Raw genomic sequence first — 17,110 nt, 5'->3', positions numbered from 1 at the left:
GCTACTCCTGGTGATGGCCCAGCCCTCCCCTGCCTGTTTCAGCTCCTACATGTGCGTGTCTGTATTCCCTAAGAACCAGGTCTGGGGCCCTGGATGGCAGCTCTGGTTCGGGCTTTCTTCCCTGGCTGCTGCCTCTGCTCCATTTCTGGTCAAGGAGTAGCCCACAGCTGTCAGTTAAGTGGCTTCTTCTTTCTTCCCTTGATTTTAAGCTTGGGGTTTGCAAGCACTGGCCGCAACCATTGCTTTCAATTCCCCAAGGCAGATTTAGGCCCAATCGCTGAGTTAAGGCAGACAGAGGGGGGCTGCTGTGCAGGTTTTGCCTTCATTAATAAGTTTCCCTGACAGCAGAAGGAAGTCTTTCCAGTCAATTCTTTGTAGTCAATTCCTGATCGTCGTCCTCCCGTTGTTAATATTGTTGTTAAACTCCCGAAGCCGTACTGAGTGAAAGCTAATTATAATAATTAACAGAGAACTCCTGAACTTGTCAAACTGGTAATTATAAACCACGGGGACTTTTATCATTAATAGATGCCAGGGAAAGTGAAGGCACAGGGGTGCTGGCAGGGAGAGGCATGCAGGAGACGTTCCGGTCCAGAGCCAAATTCGAGTGCCACCAGGATGAGAGGACATGGCTTCCCTTGGCTTTGTGCCCAACAAAGGCACCCAGTGGGGCTGTCTCTGCTTTCCTCCAAACCAACCAGGAGTCTCTCCATACACACACCCTCCACCGCCACATCTGAGAGGAGCCACCTTCCACATGCGTGCACACACACATGCACATGCACAAGCACACACACATGCACACACTCTCTTACACATTCACATACTTAAACCAGATCAGTTTCACTGTAAGGGGGCTTTATATTATTTCATTCATTCATGCAACAAAATTTTATTGAGCTTCTACTAAGTACTAGAACTTACTCTAGGCACCAGAGGTAAAATTGTGAATAAGACAAAATGCCTGCCCTCAAAGAGTTTATAATCTAGTTCATGAAGGGGCAAAATGCTCACAAAGAGCCCTTTAAAAAACAATAGGTTTATATTTGTTCCATTGAAGGCATTGCAAAGTGCAGCGTGAGAACAGTCATAAGGTATCCAAACCTGCTGGAATGAGGAACGATCCTGGTGTCAAAACAACAGAGAACCTGAAGTCCCACTTTTAAAGCAGTGGTTCTGAACATCTTAGAGTTCTTAAATGATGAAGTCGTGGAGGTTCACTCCGGAAACAAGCTCAGTCATGCACACGTGCAAAATTGTTCCTGGAATTTCAACGCTTCCTGGAGACCCTGAAGTTCATTCTAGCTCTGTTGCGGATCTACAGACATCTATGCTAAAAATCCCTGCTGGGTAGACTGAGCACTTGGCCCTGCACACAGTAGGTGCTCAGTAAGTGACAGCTTTAATTAATCTTATTAACACCTCATGTTCTTGTTGGAAGGACTGTACTAGATGAGATATGTGGAAGTGCTTGGTTAGCTTCAAAGAACAGGATGTACGTCGGCTATTGTTATTAACAAATGCTGGTTGATCTGGTCGCTGTCTTGTTGCTTCTGTGCATGCAGGACACGCATGCCCACTGCAGTCCCCACCATGGTTTCTCTTCCACATCACCCGTCCAGATGGGGATCCTCAGCAGCTCCCCTGGGAAATGATTCTCTCTCCCTTCTCCAAGGCCGGCCTGGGGTATCACAGACCATCTCATGCCAGAGGTGCCTGAGCCCTTCCCAATGGAAGCCTTGGGAATAGCATGGCTTTTTTGTGTTGTTGTTCTCAGACTGTGGGTAGAATCAATTCTACTCTGCTGCTGGGTGTGGTCTCTCCTCCCTGCCACTGCTGTGTTCATTAATAGAAACAACTGCAGAGGGCTGGCTTGGAGAGGCGCCGGTGGCCTCCAGCCTCCAGCAATCTCCATCAGTTCTCCCCACAGACCACCCCCGTTTAACCTGCAATCTAAATAAAAACAGCTCCCTTGCTGTGCAAACATATTCTCAAGACCTGGTCCCCAGGACCCTCTTCTAACCAAATTGCCTCTCCCAAGCCCCACCTAAATACAAATTTAGGAACCATCATAAAAAACAATTCTGCAAAGTCAGCCTAAATTGCACCACAGGCTCTGGTCTCAGGGAACAGAGGGGAACTTGGGGCCATCTGAGGAATCCTTAGTGATCCAGCAGAGGGGGCAGCTGCTGGCTGGCAGCCTGCTTTGTGCCCAGGTGTGCTTTTTTTGAAATTTGGGGGGTTTTTGCTGGAAGGGTGGGAAGGGCCAAAGCAGTTCAAGTAAGGGCAAGGCTTCAAAGTCCCAGGCCAGTTTTTATTTTTAGCCCAAGCTCAAAATTGTCAGAAAAACTTCAGAGGCCTCCGGGCCCAATAGCAGCTTTTGGTTTTGGCTGGAACAAGAAAAGGACAGACCACAGGCCACAGAGGGACGCTGGGAGGAGACTCTGTGGCCGGCCACCAGGATGTCCCGGAGCCTTCCTGGGAGAAGTGTGGAGGTCTCTGTGGAGCATCCAGGGAACCAGAGAGCAGAAGGAAGTTTAGGAAGCCTCGCCAAGCTGCCCCCACTTCCTGACAAGTTCTGTGGCTCCTCTACTCGAGGGGAGAGGGTCAGGCCAGGCTAGCTTTATCTGGGTTGCTTCTTGCCAGAACCACAAAAGACCAATTTCCTCCGCGAGAGCTTTTGTTTTCAGAAGGGGCTGCAGCTCATCCCGGGAGAAGCCATTGTTTCTGCAGAGGATTTTTAGATCAGCCGCTGGCTTTTGGCGGCCTTCTCCTCTGAGTTCTCCTGTTCTTTTTGTGCTGCCCTGCTTTCCTGGACATAAACAACAAATGGTCCTATTCACCCTGGAGATAAGATTGTGCTTCTCCCAAAGTCACCGCTGTCCTCTCACTGCTTCTGGAACTGTTTGAATAACGAGCCTCCTAGAGAATTTGTGTGGTTTGATCCTTTTCTTCGAGGAGACTGGAGATTCCCTAGGCAGGCCTGGTGGGCAGTGCCTACAAAAGGTTACCTGGGGGGGCTCACGCGGGGCAGCGGCCAAGGAGAGCTTTTTGTTTGCTGTACTGGTCTGGGCTCCATGGAGCTTTTAAAAATATTTATATATACTGGTTTCTCTTCCTTTTATTTCTTAAATTATTATTATTTTCTTGCCAAGGAAAACAATGGCTCTTATGCAAAGAATTCTCCATCCTCGAGAAATGGTGGAAAGCTTCAGCCTATGATTTCTTTCCACCTCCTAGAAGCTGCTATGGCTCCAGCATACTTGCAAAGGGAGCGGAAAGGATGTCTGCCAGAGTTAGCAGCCAGCTCATTTCAAAGCCCCTCTTCCTTTGGGATTCTGTCCTCCTGGCCATCCCCTGCTGGACTTTGAGCTAGAAGACCTGGGTATAAGTTACAGCTGTGCTGCTTGCTAAGCCTGTGACCTTAGGCAAGGCACTTTAATCCTCAAACTTAATTTTCTTCATCAGTTAAGCTGGAGGATAATTCCGCCAACTTTTCCTGTTTGTGATGAGACTCAAGTAACAATAGCGGATGAGAAAATGCTTTGTGAGCCAACGAGTGATATACTCACGTAAAGTGCTCTGACCATTTTATTATTACAATACCCTGTGTAAGGGAAATAATCAGGCTTGTTTCCAGACTTGGATTTAAATCCTGGCTCTGCCATTTATTAGCCACGTAACCTTGAGCAAATTATTAAATTTCTCTGTGCCTTAATTTCCTCATTCATTAAAATGGGGTTAATACCACCTAATTCACAGGACTGCTGGGAAGTTGAAAAGAGACGACATAGGGGCCACAAGCGGTTAAGTTTGCGCCCTCTACTTCCACAGTCTGGGGTTTGCTGGTTCGGATCCTGGGTGCAGACCTACCCACCGCTCATCAAGCCGTGCTGTGGCAGCATCCCACACAGAAGAACCAGAATGACCTACAACTAGGATATACAACTATGTACTGGAGCTTGGGGAGGAAAAAAAAGAGATAGCATAGGTAAAGTGTCTGGTACCTGGCAAGTTCTTAAAAAGTGTTAGTTCCCTTTTCTTTTTACCTTGTATTAATTCCTTTAGGCTGTCCTTCAACATTTATTAAGCACCTATTATATGCCAGACCTTGTGCCAAGTGCTCAGGACGCAAGAGATAAAGATTTGAGAAATGCGTTGTGTGACTAACGTGACAAAGAAACTCTGGCAATTCAGTAGGCTGAGTGGTTTGTACAACCAACCAGGAGAGGGTAGATTAATCCCGTCTAGGAGCTCAGGATGGCACTTGACCCAGGCCTTGAAAATGTGCACAGGATTTCGCCAAGGTGGAGGAGCCAGGTAAGGGCATTTCAAGCAGAGAGATTTTGAACAAATGCTCTGAAGCACGGAAGTGTGTGATCTAGCAGAGGCAGGACTTGAGGCTAGAGGAAGCAGGGGCCAGATTAAGAGCACCTATGCAAATGACATGAGGGAGCTGGCATCAGGAGAGCACTGGGAAGCCCATTAGAGGTGATAAGCAGGGAAGTGACATGGTTAGGTTTGCATTTTAGAATGGCTGCCTATGGGATGAAGAATGGACTGGACTAGGGTGGGAGGCAGGAAGTAGGATAAGTATAGAGGCAAGAAAATCAGTCAGATGGGATGGAAATAATTCAGAGGACAGATAAAGCTCAAATTAGGGAGCTGGCAGTGGGGAAGGAGAGGTTTTGAACTCGGTGAAAATTTAGCTTTGTGAAATAAGGGAGTAGGAGTTGACTAGGGTGTCTGGCTCAGGAGAGAGGGAGGCAGGTGATGTCAATAACCCAGAGAAGGAACAAATTTGGCACAAATGATCCCAATTGTACTTTTTTGAGATCACAGAGAAGCCAGGAAGAGGCTCGACCCTGTGACCAGCTAGTGAGGGCCCTCTGATCAGGGATGAGATTAAGGGGCTAATATCCCTGACTCCCTTTATGATTGAGAGAAAAAGTCCCTTCCTTCATTTCCAATTTGTTTGTGTGTTTTGGAGGACCCTAAATAAAAATCACGGCCATTGCAACTGTTTTGAACAATCTAAACATAACTACTATATGACTTTATAACTACTTTACAACTATAACTACTACATTACATGATATAATGTGGTAGGATTATAAATATTTAGTTATTTAATTATTAATGGATCATGGGTGATTTTTATTTTGTTTGTATAATCTTCTGTGTTTTTCAAATCTTCTATCATGAGCATACATTATTTCTATAATGATAAAAAATAAACATTAGCCCAAAAGAAAAATAAACAAAAGACTTGAATAAACACAGAAGAGGATACCCACGTAGCTAATAAACATACAAAAAGATGCCCAACTTCTTTAGACATCAGGAAATTTCCATTTAAAATCACAGTGTAGGGACTGGCCCCATGGCCGAGTGGTTAAGTTCGCACGCTCCGCTGCAGGCGGCCCAGTGTTTCGTTGGTTCGAATCCTGGGTGAGGACATGGCACTGCTCATCAAACCACGCTGAGGCAGCATCCCACATGCCACAACTAGAAGGACCCACAACAAAGAATATCCAACTATGTACCGGGGGGCTTTGGGGAGAAAAAGGAAAAAGATAAAATCTTAAAAAAAAAAAAAAATCAGTGTAATGCCATGACACATACAGCCAAATGGTAAAATGAAAAAGATGGAAAATATCAAGTGTTGGCAGGGATACAGAACAAATGTAACTTTCATACATTGCTAGTAAGGAGTAAATTCATAGAATCACTTTGTAAAATTTTTTGACAGTATGTTATTTACACTGTTGTGGAGCATATGCAAACCATATGACTTAGCAATTCTACTCCTAAATATATACCCAGGAGAAATGCATGCATATGTTCACCAAAAGATATTTACAGGAGTGTTCACAGGAGAACTATTTGTAGTCATACCAATCTGGAAAGTATCCCAATGCCCATCAATAGTAAAATAGATAAGTAAATTATGGAACATTGACACAATGCAATATTATACAGAATTAGAAGGAGCATTCTACTACCACATGCAACAATAGGAATGATTCTCGGAGGCATAACTTTGAGTGAAAGACAACAGCTACTTATATGAAGGCAAAACCAATCTATGCTGTTTGAAGTCTGGATGGTCTTTATCCCCGTGGCAGGTGTAAGTAGAATGAAGCCTGAGGAGGGCTGCTGGGGTGCTAGTAATGTTCTGTTTTTCAATATATGTGCTGATTATACAGATGTGTTACTGACGATTCATTGAGTTGAATGACATGTATACTTTGTGTATGCATATTATACTTTAATAAGAAGTTAAAATATACAAATTTTAGTCTAAAAATGAACTAAACTAGAGTATCAGAAATAAGAGATTGGTGGTGATGGCTGGAGCACTTAGGGAGATTCCCCCTGCCTTTCTTAGCCTGGGGTTGGGGTCTAAAGGCGATGGTAGGCAGTCAGAGCTGGGTGCTGTGAATAGTAACATCGACTGAAAGTCATCTGCACCAGCATTTCTACATCCATGAAGCCCCAGGACCTGAAAAAATCCACTTCTTCTGATTAAATACAAGAACAAATATTGGATATTAGCGGGGGAAAGGTGATGTTACTACAGATTCTACAGAACCAGAAAGGACAAAAAGCTAGTATAAACAGCTTTATACCATTAGGTTTGAAACTATGGATGTAATGAACATACATTCCTAAGAAAACACAACTTACTAAAACTAATACAAGAAGAAAGAGAAAATATGAATAGTTCTATATTAAATGAAGAAATCAAATCTATTGTTAAAAATGTTCACACACACGCACATGCTTCAGGCCTCGATGATTTCTGTAGTGAAATCTACCAAATTTAAGGAAGACATAGCAATAATTTTACAAAAACTTTTCCAGAGATTTTAAAAAGAGGGAATACTGCCCAACGCATTTAAGGAGTTAGCAAACATTGATAGCAAAAGCTGACAAAGATAGTACAAGAAGGGAAAAGTCTAAATCAATCTCACTCAAACCTAGATAAAAAATCTTTGTGTTTTTTTTTTTTTTTTGAGGATGATTAGCCCTGAGCTAAAATCTGCTGCCAATCCTCCTCTTTTTGCTGAGGAAGACTGGCCCTGAGGTAACATCCATGCCCATCTTCCTCTACTTTATATGTGGGACGCCTACCACAGCATGGCTTGCCAAGCGGTGCCATGTCTGCACCCGGGATCCGAACCGGCAAACCCAGGGCCACTGAAGCAGAACGTGCACACTTAACCACTGAGCCACTGGGCCTGCCCTAGATACAAAAATCTTAAACCTGGGGGTGGGCCCCATGGCCGAGTAGTTAAGGTTCCATGTAGTCTGCTTTGGTGGCCCAGGTTCGTGGGTTCGGATCCCAGGAGTGGACATACTCTACTCATCAGCCATGCTGTGACGCTGTCCTACATACAAAATAGAGAAAGATTGGCACAGATGTTAGCTCAGGGCTAATCTTCCTCCAGAAAAAAAGAGGAAGATTGGGAACAGATGTTAGCTTAGGGCAAATCTTCCTCAGTGAAAAAAGAAAAAAATCCTAAACCTGATATCATCCAACAGAACTCAGGAATATGAAAAGGAGACTATTAAGATGAAAAAAAGTTTATTACCAAAATGCAAGGTTAATTTAATATTTGAAAACAATCTAGTTCACAATATCAACAGAATAAAGAAGAAATTCAATATGATCCTTTCAATAGAAGTAGGAAGAACAATTAATAAAATCTAACACCTATTGATGATAAAAAAATCTCTAAACAAAATAGAAGCAAAAGGGAATTATTTTACAAGAAAGTTAACTATGAAAAACAGCAAACATTGTTCTTAACAGGAGATACTGAAGCTTTCCCTTTGAAGCCTTTGAAAAGGGAAAGAGGACAAGGACACACTTCTGTTCAAAACTGCCCTACAGATTCCAGCCAGTGCAATAAAAGAAGCAACAATTCTAAAGAGATGAAATTTTCAATATTTGCATATAATATTATTATGTACGTAGAAAATACAAAAGAATACACAGATAATCATAATTTTAAAATCATTTAGCAAGGTCGCTGAATACAAGGTCAATATACAAAAAATCAAGCATATGTTTGTATAATATCAACAAAGAATTGGAATGTGAATTGTTCTTTAGATAATTATAACACATTCATAATAGCATCTGCAAATATAAAATACCTAGGAATAAATCTAATGAAAGATATCAAATACCTCTACACATATACCAAAAAAAAAAAAAAAAAACCCCTGTAAAACATTGTTGCAAAAAAAGATCTAAATTCATTGGGATGTATACAATTTTCAAGGATTAAAAACTAAATATTGCAAAGATATTAATTATCCCCAGTTTAGCTATATATTCAATTCAATCCCAATCAAAATGTCAGTGAATTTTCCTTTCTTCTTTTTCTTCCTTTTGAAATTGAAAATCTTATTGAAAACTTATATGGAAATACAAAAAGTCAAGAAGCTAAGACATTCTTTTTTTTTTTGTAAAGATTTTATTTTTTTCCTTTTTCTCCCCAAAGCCCCCCGGTACATAGTTGTATATTCTTCGTTGTGGGTCCTTCTAGTTGTGGCATGTGGGACGCTGCCTCAGCGTGGCTTGACGAGTAGTGCCATGTCCGCGCCCAGGATTCAAACCAACGAAACACTGGGCCGCCTGCAGCGGAGCACGCGAACTTAACCACTCGGCCACGGGGCCAGCCCCAAGAAGCTAAGACATTCTTGACAAAGAACAAAAAGGTAGAAAGACATATCATTAAGCTACAATAATTCAGGCAGTGTGACATTAGCACAAAGAAAGTCATCTAGATCAACAGAAGAGAAGACAGTCCAGAAAATACCACACATATGGGCACTGAGTCTGACCCTGAAGAATAGTGGAGATACGACAAGCTTTTCTATAAATGGTGTTAGAACACTTGGATATTCATCTTGAACCCAATAAAATTTGACTTTTACACCATAGCATATACAAAAATCAATTTCCGGCGATTTGTATATTTTAAAGTGAAAAGCAACACCACACAGCTTCCATATGACAATACAGGACATTAGCTCTATGAACATGGGAGAAAAGGCAGAATTATTTAAAAGGATACAAAAGTACTAACCATGAAGGAAAAAATTGATAAATTGGAGTACATTAAAATTAGGAGCCTCTATTCATCAAAAGATAGTATTAAGAGGGAAAAGGCAGGCATGGAGCCAGAGAAGTTATTTGCAATCCACAAAAATTGACAAAAGACTCAATCCAAAATACATTAAAAACTCTTACAAGTCAATGAGAAAAAAACCAGACAATCCAGTAGAAAAATGAGTGAGAAAGGTACTTGAAAAATGGCCAGTTAACATACGAAAATGTTCAACTTTATTAGTAATCAAGGAAATAAAAACTAAAACCACAATGAAATACTCACCAGAGTAGCTAAAATTACAAACATTGGCAATAACAAGTGTTGGCAAGGATGTGGACCAACTAGAACACTCATACTTTGTTGATGGAAGCGCACTTTGGTACAATTACTTAGAAAACAGCTTGGGATTATCTACTAAAGTTAAACTTACACATACTCTATGACCCAGCAATTTCAATCCCAGATATATATATACCCAGCATAAATATGCACATATACATCAAAATACAAGCACAAGGATGCTTGTAGTGACATTACTCACAATAGTACCAAACCGGAAGCAATCCAAATTCTACCAACAATAGAATAGACGAATGTGATTTATTTGTACAACTGTACACTACACAGCAATGAAAACAAACTACAGCTGCATGCAATAAATGGGTGAGTCTCATGTATATAATACCGATTAAAGGAAGTCAAACACAAAATAATATATATTGCATAATTCCATTTATATAAAGTCCAAAAACAGGCAATACTCATCTATAATCTTAGAAGCCAGGTTAGGAGTGACCTTTGAAGAGGAGAGAGTAGTGACAAGGAGGGTTTAAGAAGGGGGCTTCTGGGGTACTGGAGGCATTTTATATCCCAATCTGGGTAATGGCTTCACAGGGACTCATTTTATGACAGTTTATGGTCTTTTAGCTTCATGTTTTGTACGTATTTCTATATAAGTGTTATACTTTAATAAAAAAAAATTTTTAAAGAAAAATAAGCATAAATATCCACACTAAACTAGAAATAGTTTAAGCCTTGGACCTCCAAGGTCAGTTGGGAAGGAAAGGTCAATGGAATTTTGTGAGGAGAGGATAAATTCACAAAAATATGGAGGTACTTCAAATAACAAATTCCCAGAAAATGAATCTCCTTTTTTACAAAGTCAACACTCAACCTCTTTTTTTTTTTTAAAGTCTTCATAAATCATGCAAAGCAGGCTGCTTGCCTTGGCAGCGCCATACTAAAATTACTCCATGCACAGATCCGTGTGTCCTCCCCTATTTGAAAGCAAACAAGTCTCAACCAAGGCAAAATCGTAAAAGTTTATAGGGTATTTCTTTTGTTGCCAGTTTCTTTCTGTAGCTTTGGTGTATTTTAAAGATCCCTGGGCTTGCAGTCAGAATCTGAGTTCAAGTACAAATTAAAGATCTATAGTTTAGCAGCCACTAGCCCTGGAATGTCTGGGCCTCAGTTTCCTCTTGTGCACAATGAGGAGAATACAAATGCCTGCTTCCCAGAGTTGGAGCAATAGGTGACACAAAGCACACACACACACACACACACTCTCTTCAAACCTTAAAGTGTGTATTCCTGGAAGGGATTGCCCCCTCCTCGGCTCCCATCTCCTCAGCTCCCATCTCCTTGGCAACCCCCATTTCAGGTGTCAATATCATCTTGCTCTTTTAACCCTCCTGCGTCTATCATACCAGGAAAGAATCTGATATCAGTAATTTATATTCCAAGAATTGATTGATTATTCTCCAACTGGAGCTCAGCCAGGCGTTTGCATTTTATGTCTTTTATCCCTAATTGTGGCATGAAAGACATTTTCCCTTGTTAAAAGAATCTGAGACATCAGCAAGAAGGTGGAGAGCTCCGGGGGCAGGCAGAGGGGGAGCCTGAAATCACATTAGCCAGATTCTGCTGGTTCTGAAGGTGAATTTGATTTAGCCCTTTGCAAGAGCCTTTTATTTTGCTGGAGATGGAATGGAGCAACAGTCAGAGAGACTGCGTTGCTCAGCGGCCCCTGCTCTGCTAGACTGGGCTGGGGAGAAGGCAAACAGCCATCTGAGGCTGTTGATGTCCCAAGCCATGTAGAGGGTAAAAGACATTCAATCCCTAGACCAGTGTCTTTAGGACCTGAAGGCTGGTTGATTCTGGGGGAGGTGGGCTGCTGCCTGCCGGCCTGCCACTCCTCCCCACCCCACCCACCCCCACTCCCCGCCCCCACCTCGCCCTCTCTGGTTTAAAAGTCAGCTCCTCTCTCTCTTCCAGGACTTCTAACCTTAGCCTAATCCCTGGCACCTCCTCCCTTTTTCTCCAGACACCATGTTGAATTTCAGCTTAATTTTATTTCACTTTTAAAAATTGCTCATACCTTAATCCCCTTTATCTGGACAGCTCGGCATTTGTTCCTAGACCTCATTTATTATTTCTACATCTGGCCATAACGTTTCAAAAAAAAAGAAATATGTTTTCTGTAATGTTTCCTCTTGGTTAATAAAGACCTTGCGGTCTCGAATACGTTAAAAGGAAAGGGAAGTTGAGAAAAATAGAAGAAACCCAAGAGAAATCAGCAGAATGAATTGATGCAAATTAAGTACCTAAGGGCAGCAGAAAGGAGCATATTGTCTAGAAAAACCCAGCTAGGGTGGAGAAAGAGGAAACCCCAAGATTTCGTCTAGACTAACAAAAAGTTCCTGAAGACATGACTTTGATAAATAGGCTCTGAGCTGATACCAAGAGAAGACAGACTCTCTAAAATGGGATTCTGGGGGTAAGACGGGAGCCCTTTGAGGAGCATTCAGAGGCAGAATTTGGAGAGGCATCAAGTAACCGATTGCGCTGCTAAAGACTGAGAAAAGGAACGTACTAGGTATGTAAGACCGCAAGCGGACTTGTTGAGAACGTGGCTTTAGAAATGAGATGGTGCCGCCGTCACTGTGCACCTGTGTGCTGCTCCCCTGTGAGAAAAGTTCACACTGCAGTGAAGTCCTTTTGCACGGGAAGGAGCCCGGCACTGAGGAGACTGAGGAAGTGAGGAGTCAGCCTCGAGGACTAGAGCAAACGGGAGAAAAAGCCTGATCTTCTCCGAGGTGCAAGAAAACTATGGACTGAAATATACAGGGAGCTTTCTGCTTTGTTGTTGGAGATGTTTGTTGCTTAATGAGGAAGTGTTGTAGCTCTATGCACCCCAGGAAATAACCTGGAAATTCATATTTCCTCTACTCCCCTCCCTCCCCCATTCTCTCTCCTGTCTCTTCATCTTCCCCTCTGAATACATACCTGACCTCCCAGGGCCCACCATGTGGTTCAGCCTTCCTCATCTCCCCTCTCCTTCAGGATGCATGATTTAAAGGGTCCTTTCCCAAAATCATCATGTTGGAAGGGAATGTCTTCATGCTGTATTCACATTAAAATTTGAAGATGGGGAAGAAAAAGAGGGGAAAAAAGGAGCTAAATTAGCAGTGTTCGTTCAGTATGATTTTGCTTTTCTCCAGCCCTGTGTACTCGACAGAGCTCAGAATAAACGAAAGCAAATGTGTCCATCACGCCAACAGATATATTACTACTAATCCCGGACAAGACGGCAAAAACCCATCACGCCTGGCCCCCACGCCGTTTCCGTCTTAATCCGCCTCTAATTGCGCTGGGCACGCTGCCTGCACACCTCTGTCCTCCCAGGCGGTGCCCTGCGCGCGGACGTCTGCCTTCCGCTCCCGCCCTGGAACAGGCCATAGTCAAAGGCTCTTTTTCATGGAGCAGAGTTAGGGCAGCGCCGACAATTTGGGGTTTGCTGTTGTTGGAGAAGAGGGAGATGCAGCCAGTGTGGTAGGAAGAGGACCAGCTGAGAGTCACGAGGTGAGGTCCTGGTGTCCACTGTCACACTTAGCAACTGGGGAGGGTTAAATGAGACAATTTATGTGACAGTACCTAATCTAATTTCTGACACAGTGAGTTCAGAAATACTACCTTCTCGAGGCCCAGCCCGGTGGTGCAGCAGTAAGCGTGCACGTTCCACTTCGGCGGCCAGGGTTTCGCAGGTTGGGATCCCGGGTGTGGACATGGCACCGCTTGTCAAGCCATGCTGTGGCAGGCGTCCCACATATAAAGTAGAGGAAGATGGGCACGCATGTTAGCTCAGGGCCAGTCTTCCTCAGCAAAAAGAGGAGAATTGGCAGCAGATGTTAGCTAAGGGCTGATCTTCCTCAAATAACAAAACAAAACAAAACAAAACAAAAAACAAATGCTACCTTATCTCAACAGTAGCTATCACTTATTGACTGCCTACTCTATGCCAGGCACATTTCCTAATTAAAAAAAAAGTTTTGTGTAGGTAATGTTTGCTAGCTGTTTTTTTAAAAAAGTACGGAAATTTATAGTTAAAAATTACAAGTACCCTGGATTTATTTTTTGAGGTATAATTGACATATAACATTATATTAGTTTCAGGTATGCAACATCATGATTCAATATTTATATATATTGTGAAATGATCACCACAATAAGTCTAGTTAATATCTGACACTACACATAGTTGAGAAATTTTTCTGTTTGGTACCCCCCGCTCCCAATATCACTCCTCAGGGATAATCGTTGCTAAATCTTGTTGTGTGTATACACATATATACACACAGATGTATATACAAGTTTGTATCTATGTTTACATGCATGTGTGTTTTTATATAATTGGTACCATACTATACATACCGTTGTGCAACTTTTGGAAAACGTGATACATGGTCAACGTCTTTCTCTGACAGTGCCTATATCTCTGTTCCATTCTTTTAAGTACTGTATAGTATTCCATTGGTTCAATGTAGCATAATCTATCATTTTTCATTATAGAACTATATGGAGTTTGAATTTCCTAGCCACATACTGGATTATGCAAAAAATAGTGACTCTCCTATTTTCTATAACTCAAATTAATCTGTATTTCAATTCCCCCTTTATGTCTGGCAACAGAAAAGATAATCTTGTCAATTCTAGTAAACTCACTTCAGGGTTTTTCAGTCATTTCAGATTTAAACTCAGTCGATTCCCAATTTCTGCCTTTTGAACGCTCCCCTCCAGAGTGGCATCTCCATTCTGGGGCTGGCACAGCATGATGGAAGTCGGTGCAGAGCCTCTGGTCTGGGGTCAGCCTCGGTGCTGTATCCTCCAGGATGGAGCTCATCTCCTAGGTGTTGATCACTATCACCTTGCCCAGCGATCCCCTCTGAGATGTCCACAGTCGCACAGGCTCCCCGTCTTCAGCTCTCAGACCTCCTGTGCTCGCCCATACTCCTTGGGGCCTCAAGGCACTCGAGGATGTCTCGTGCCCTCTCGCAGGCCTTGTCAGACCTCCTGCTGTGTCACTGCTGCCTAACCCGCATGCTGGCTCAGGGAACTTTCCTCTGCCACCTTAAGGGCTGCCCCTGGACAGCACAGTACACCCATGTTCCCTCTTCTCACAGGCTCTCTGACCCTCCGTGAGGTTTCTGTCATTCCACCCTCCTCTCAAGGCTTGGTCTCGGCTGGGATGGAGCCTGTATGTGAAGCCCCTGCTCCGAAATTCACACCACCATTTCTCCCCTGCTCTCCTCTCTGCCATTCTCTGGGGCTGTCACAGGCCTCTAGGAACTTTCAGTGAATGCTGCCTTAACAGTTCCTTCTCGGTTACCATTGTGCTCTTAAATAATATACTTGCATTTTCGCATTTTGATTTACATTTAAACCTTGTCTATTGACCACTCTCCAATATGAAAGATGAGAAATTTATCACTCGACCCTGTGTCTCTTCCCCTACCTCACCTCCAACTTTTAATGGTTATATATTTTTGTTCTTTCGATTGGCTGCCTCTCTGACTAAATAATGTATGTAAATGCTCATTCTTGATTTAAGTAGACATCCTTTATTGACTCCCTATTATGAAAGATGAGGATAATAACTCACTTTGTCTTTTACTTTTTTCTTCTCTCTCCACTTCCTGAGTTTTGTTAATTATGTTATTATTTTTATGTTATCAAGGTAGCAATTACATTCTGTCTTCTAATTATACTTCACTCTTTTTTGCTATTCTTTTTTGAAATAAATTGGTTCAAAATTGAAAACAGTAAGTCACATTTATAATAGTATGATTATGGAAATGTTATTTTGGGAGAACCAAGTGGGGTGATTGGGTCCACGGGCAGGACATGTAATCAAGTGTCAAGGTCTAATGGCTCCTGTTTCACTTTCTTCCCAGCGTCTTCACTTCTGAGTCATAATTCCAACACTTCTGAGAATAATCCCATTATTTCTTATATCACATGATGTTCTCTATCGTGGTTATTTTTTTATTTTGTTGATGGATCTTGTTGAGGTATTTTTTTCATTAGGTACATATGACCTTTCCCATCCGAAAAGGCTGTATTTTGCCCTAACTCTTGAATGGGTTTAGCTGGTTATAGAATTCTAGGTTCAAAATTCTTCCCCTCAGATCAGATATTCAGAAATATTTAGATATTTCCTCCTCTGCTCCAGTGTCTTCTGACATCCAGTGTCGCTGATGAGGTCTGATATTAGTTTTTCTAATTCCTTTTCAGATAATTTTGCCTTTTCTCCATGTGGTTTTAGGATTTTTTTTCTTACCCACTGTATGCTAAAATTTCATCAAGTGTCAGAGTGTGGGTGGTCTTCTCCTCTATCTTTTTTTAAATTGAAGTATGACTTTACCTATGGTAAAATGCCCAAATCTTTTTAAAATTTTTTTTAGTATTATACGTGTTGTAATTGTGCTAATTAAATTAATCAATTAGTATACAAAGCTTGAAAAAAATAGTCCTTCTATTCTTTTTTTTAACTCTCAGATGTACATCATAATATATTTCAAATTCTGTGTAGATTACATCATGTTCACCACCCAGAGACTAATTACAATCCATCACCACACATGTGCCTAATCACCCCTTTTGCCCTCCCCGTCCTTCCTTCCCCTCTGGTAACCACCAATCCAATCTCTGTTGCTATGTGTTTGTTTGTCCTTGTTTTTGTCTTCCACTTATGAGTGAGATCATGTGGTATTTGACTTTCTCCCTCTGACGTATTTCACTTGGCATAATTCCCTCAAGGTCCATCCATGTTGTCACAAATAGCTGGATTTCATCCTTTCTTAGGGCTGAGTAGTATTCCATTGTGTATATATATGACATCTTTAGCCATTCGTCCCTTGATGGGCACCTAGGTTGCTTCCAAGTATTGGCTATTGTGAATAATGCTGCGATGAAGAACGGAGTGCAGGTATCTTTATGTGTTTGTGTTTTCAAGTTCTTTAGATAAATACCCAGCAGTGTGATAGCTGAATCATATGGTAGATCTATTCTTAATTTTCTGAGGATACTCCATACTGCTTTCCATAGTGGCTGCACCAGTTTACATTCCCACCAGCAGTGTATGAGGGTTCCCTTCTCCCCACATCCTCTTGAACACTTGTTATTTCCTGTCTTGTTAATTATATCCATTCTGACTGGAGTGAGGTGATACCTCATTGTAGTTTTGATTTGCATTTCCCTTATAGCTAATGTTGTTGAGCATCTTTTCATACGCCTGCTGGCCATCCATATATCTTCTTTGGAGAAATCTCTGTTCAGATCTTTTGCCCATTTTTTAATTGGGTTGTTGGGTTTTTTGTTGTTGAGACATATGAATTCTTTGTATATTTTCTATATTAACCCCTTATCCAATATATGGTTTGCAGATATCTTCTCCCAATTGTTAGGTTGTCTTTTCATTTTGTTGATGGTTTCCTTTGCTGTGCAGAAGCTTTTTAGTTTGATGTAGTCACATTTGTGTATTTTTTGTTGTTGTTTCCCTTGTATGGTCAGACACGGTACTTGAAAATATGCTGCTAAGACTGATGTCAAAGAGCATGCTGCCTATGTTTTCGTCTAGAAGTTTCATGGTTTCAGGTCTTACATTCAAGTCTTTAATCCATTTTGAGTTGATTTTTTGTGCACGG

General features: G+C 41.8%; 1 long non-coding RNA gene across 1 annotated transcript; it reads right to left on the bottom strand.

Annotated features, from left to right (window-relative positions):
- Positions 1–7,574: 7,574 nt before the first annotated feature.
- On the bottom strand, positions 7,575–13,279 carry LOC138925083 (uncharacterized). Its single transcript, XR_011440775.1, has 3 exons — positions 13,101–13,279; positions 12,414–12,530; positions 7,575–8,714 (listed from the first exon to the last, which is right to left on the bottom strand). It is a non-coding gene; the product is annotated as an uncharacterized lncRNA (long non-coding RNA).
- Between the last annotated feature and the right edge of the window lie 3,831 nt (positions 13,280–17,110).

The sequence above is a fragment of the Equus caballus genome, chromosome 7 (assembly GCF_041296265.1).
Source record: "Equus caballus isolate H_3958 breed thoroughbred chromosome 7, TB-T2T, whole genome shotgun sequence".
Classification (NCBI taxonomy): domain Eukaryota; kingdom Metazoa; phylum Chordata; class Mammalia; order Perissodactyla; family Equidae; genus Equus; species Equus caballus.
The sequence above is the reverse complement of the archived record's forward strand: the minus strand, read 5'-3'. Positions and strand labels throughout refer to the sequence as shown.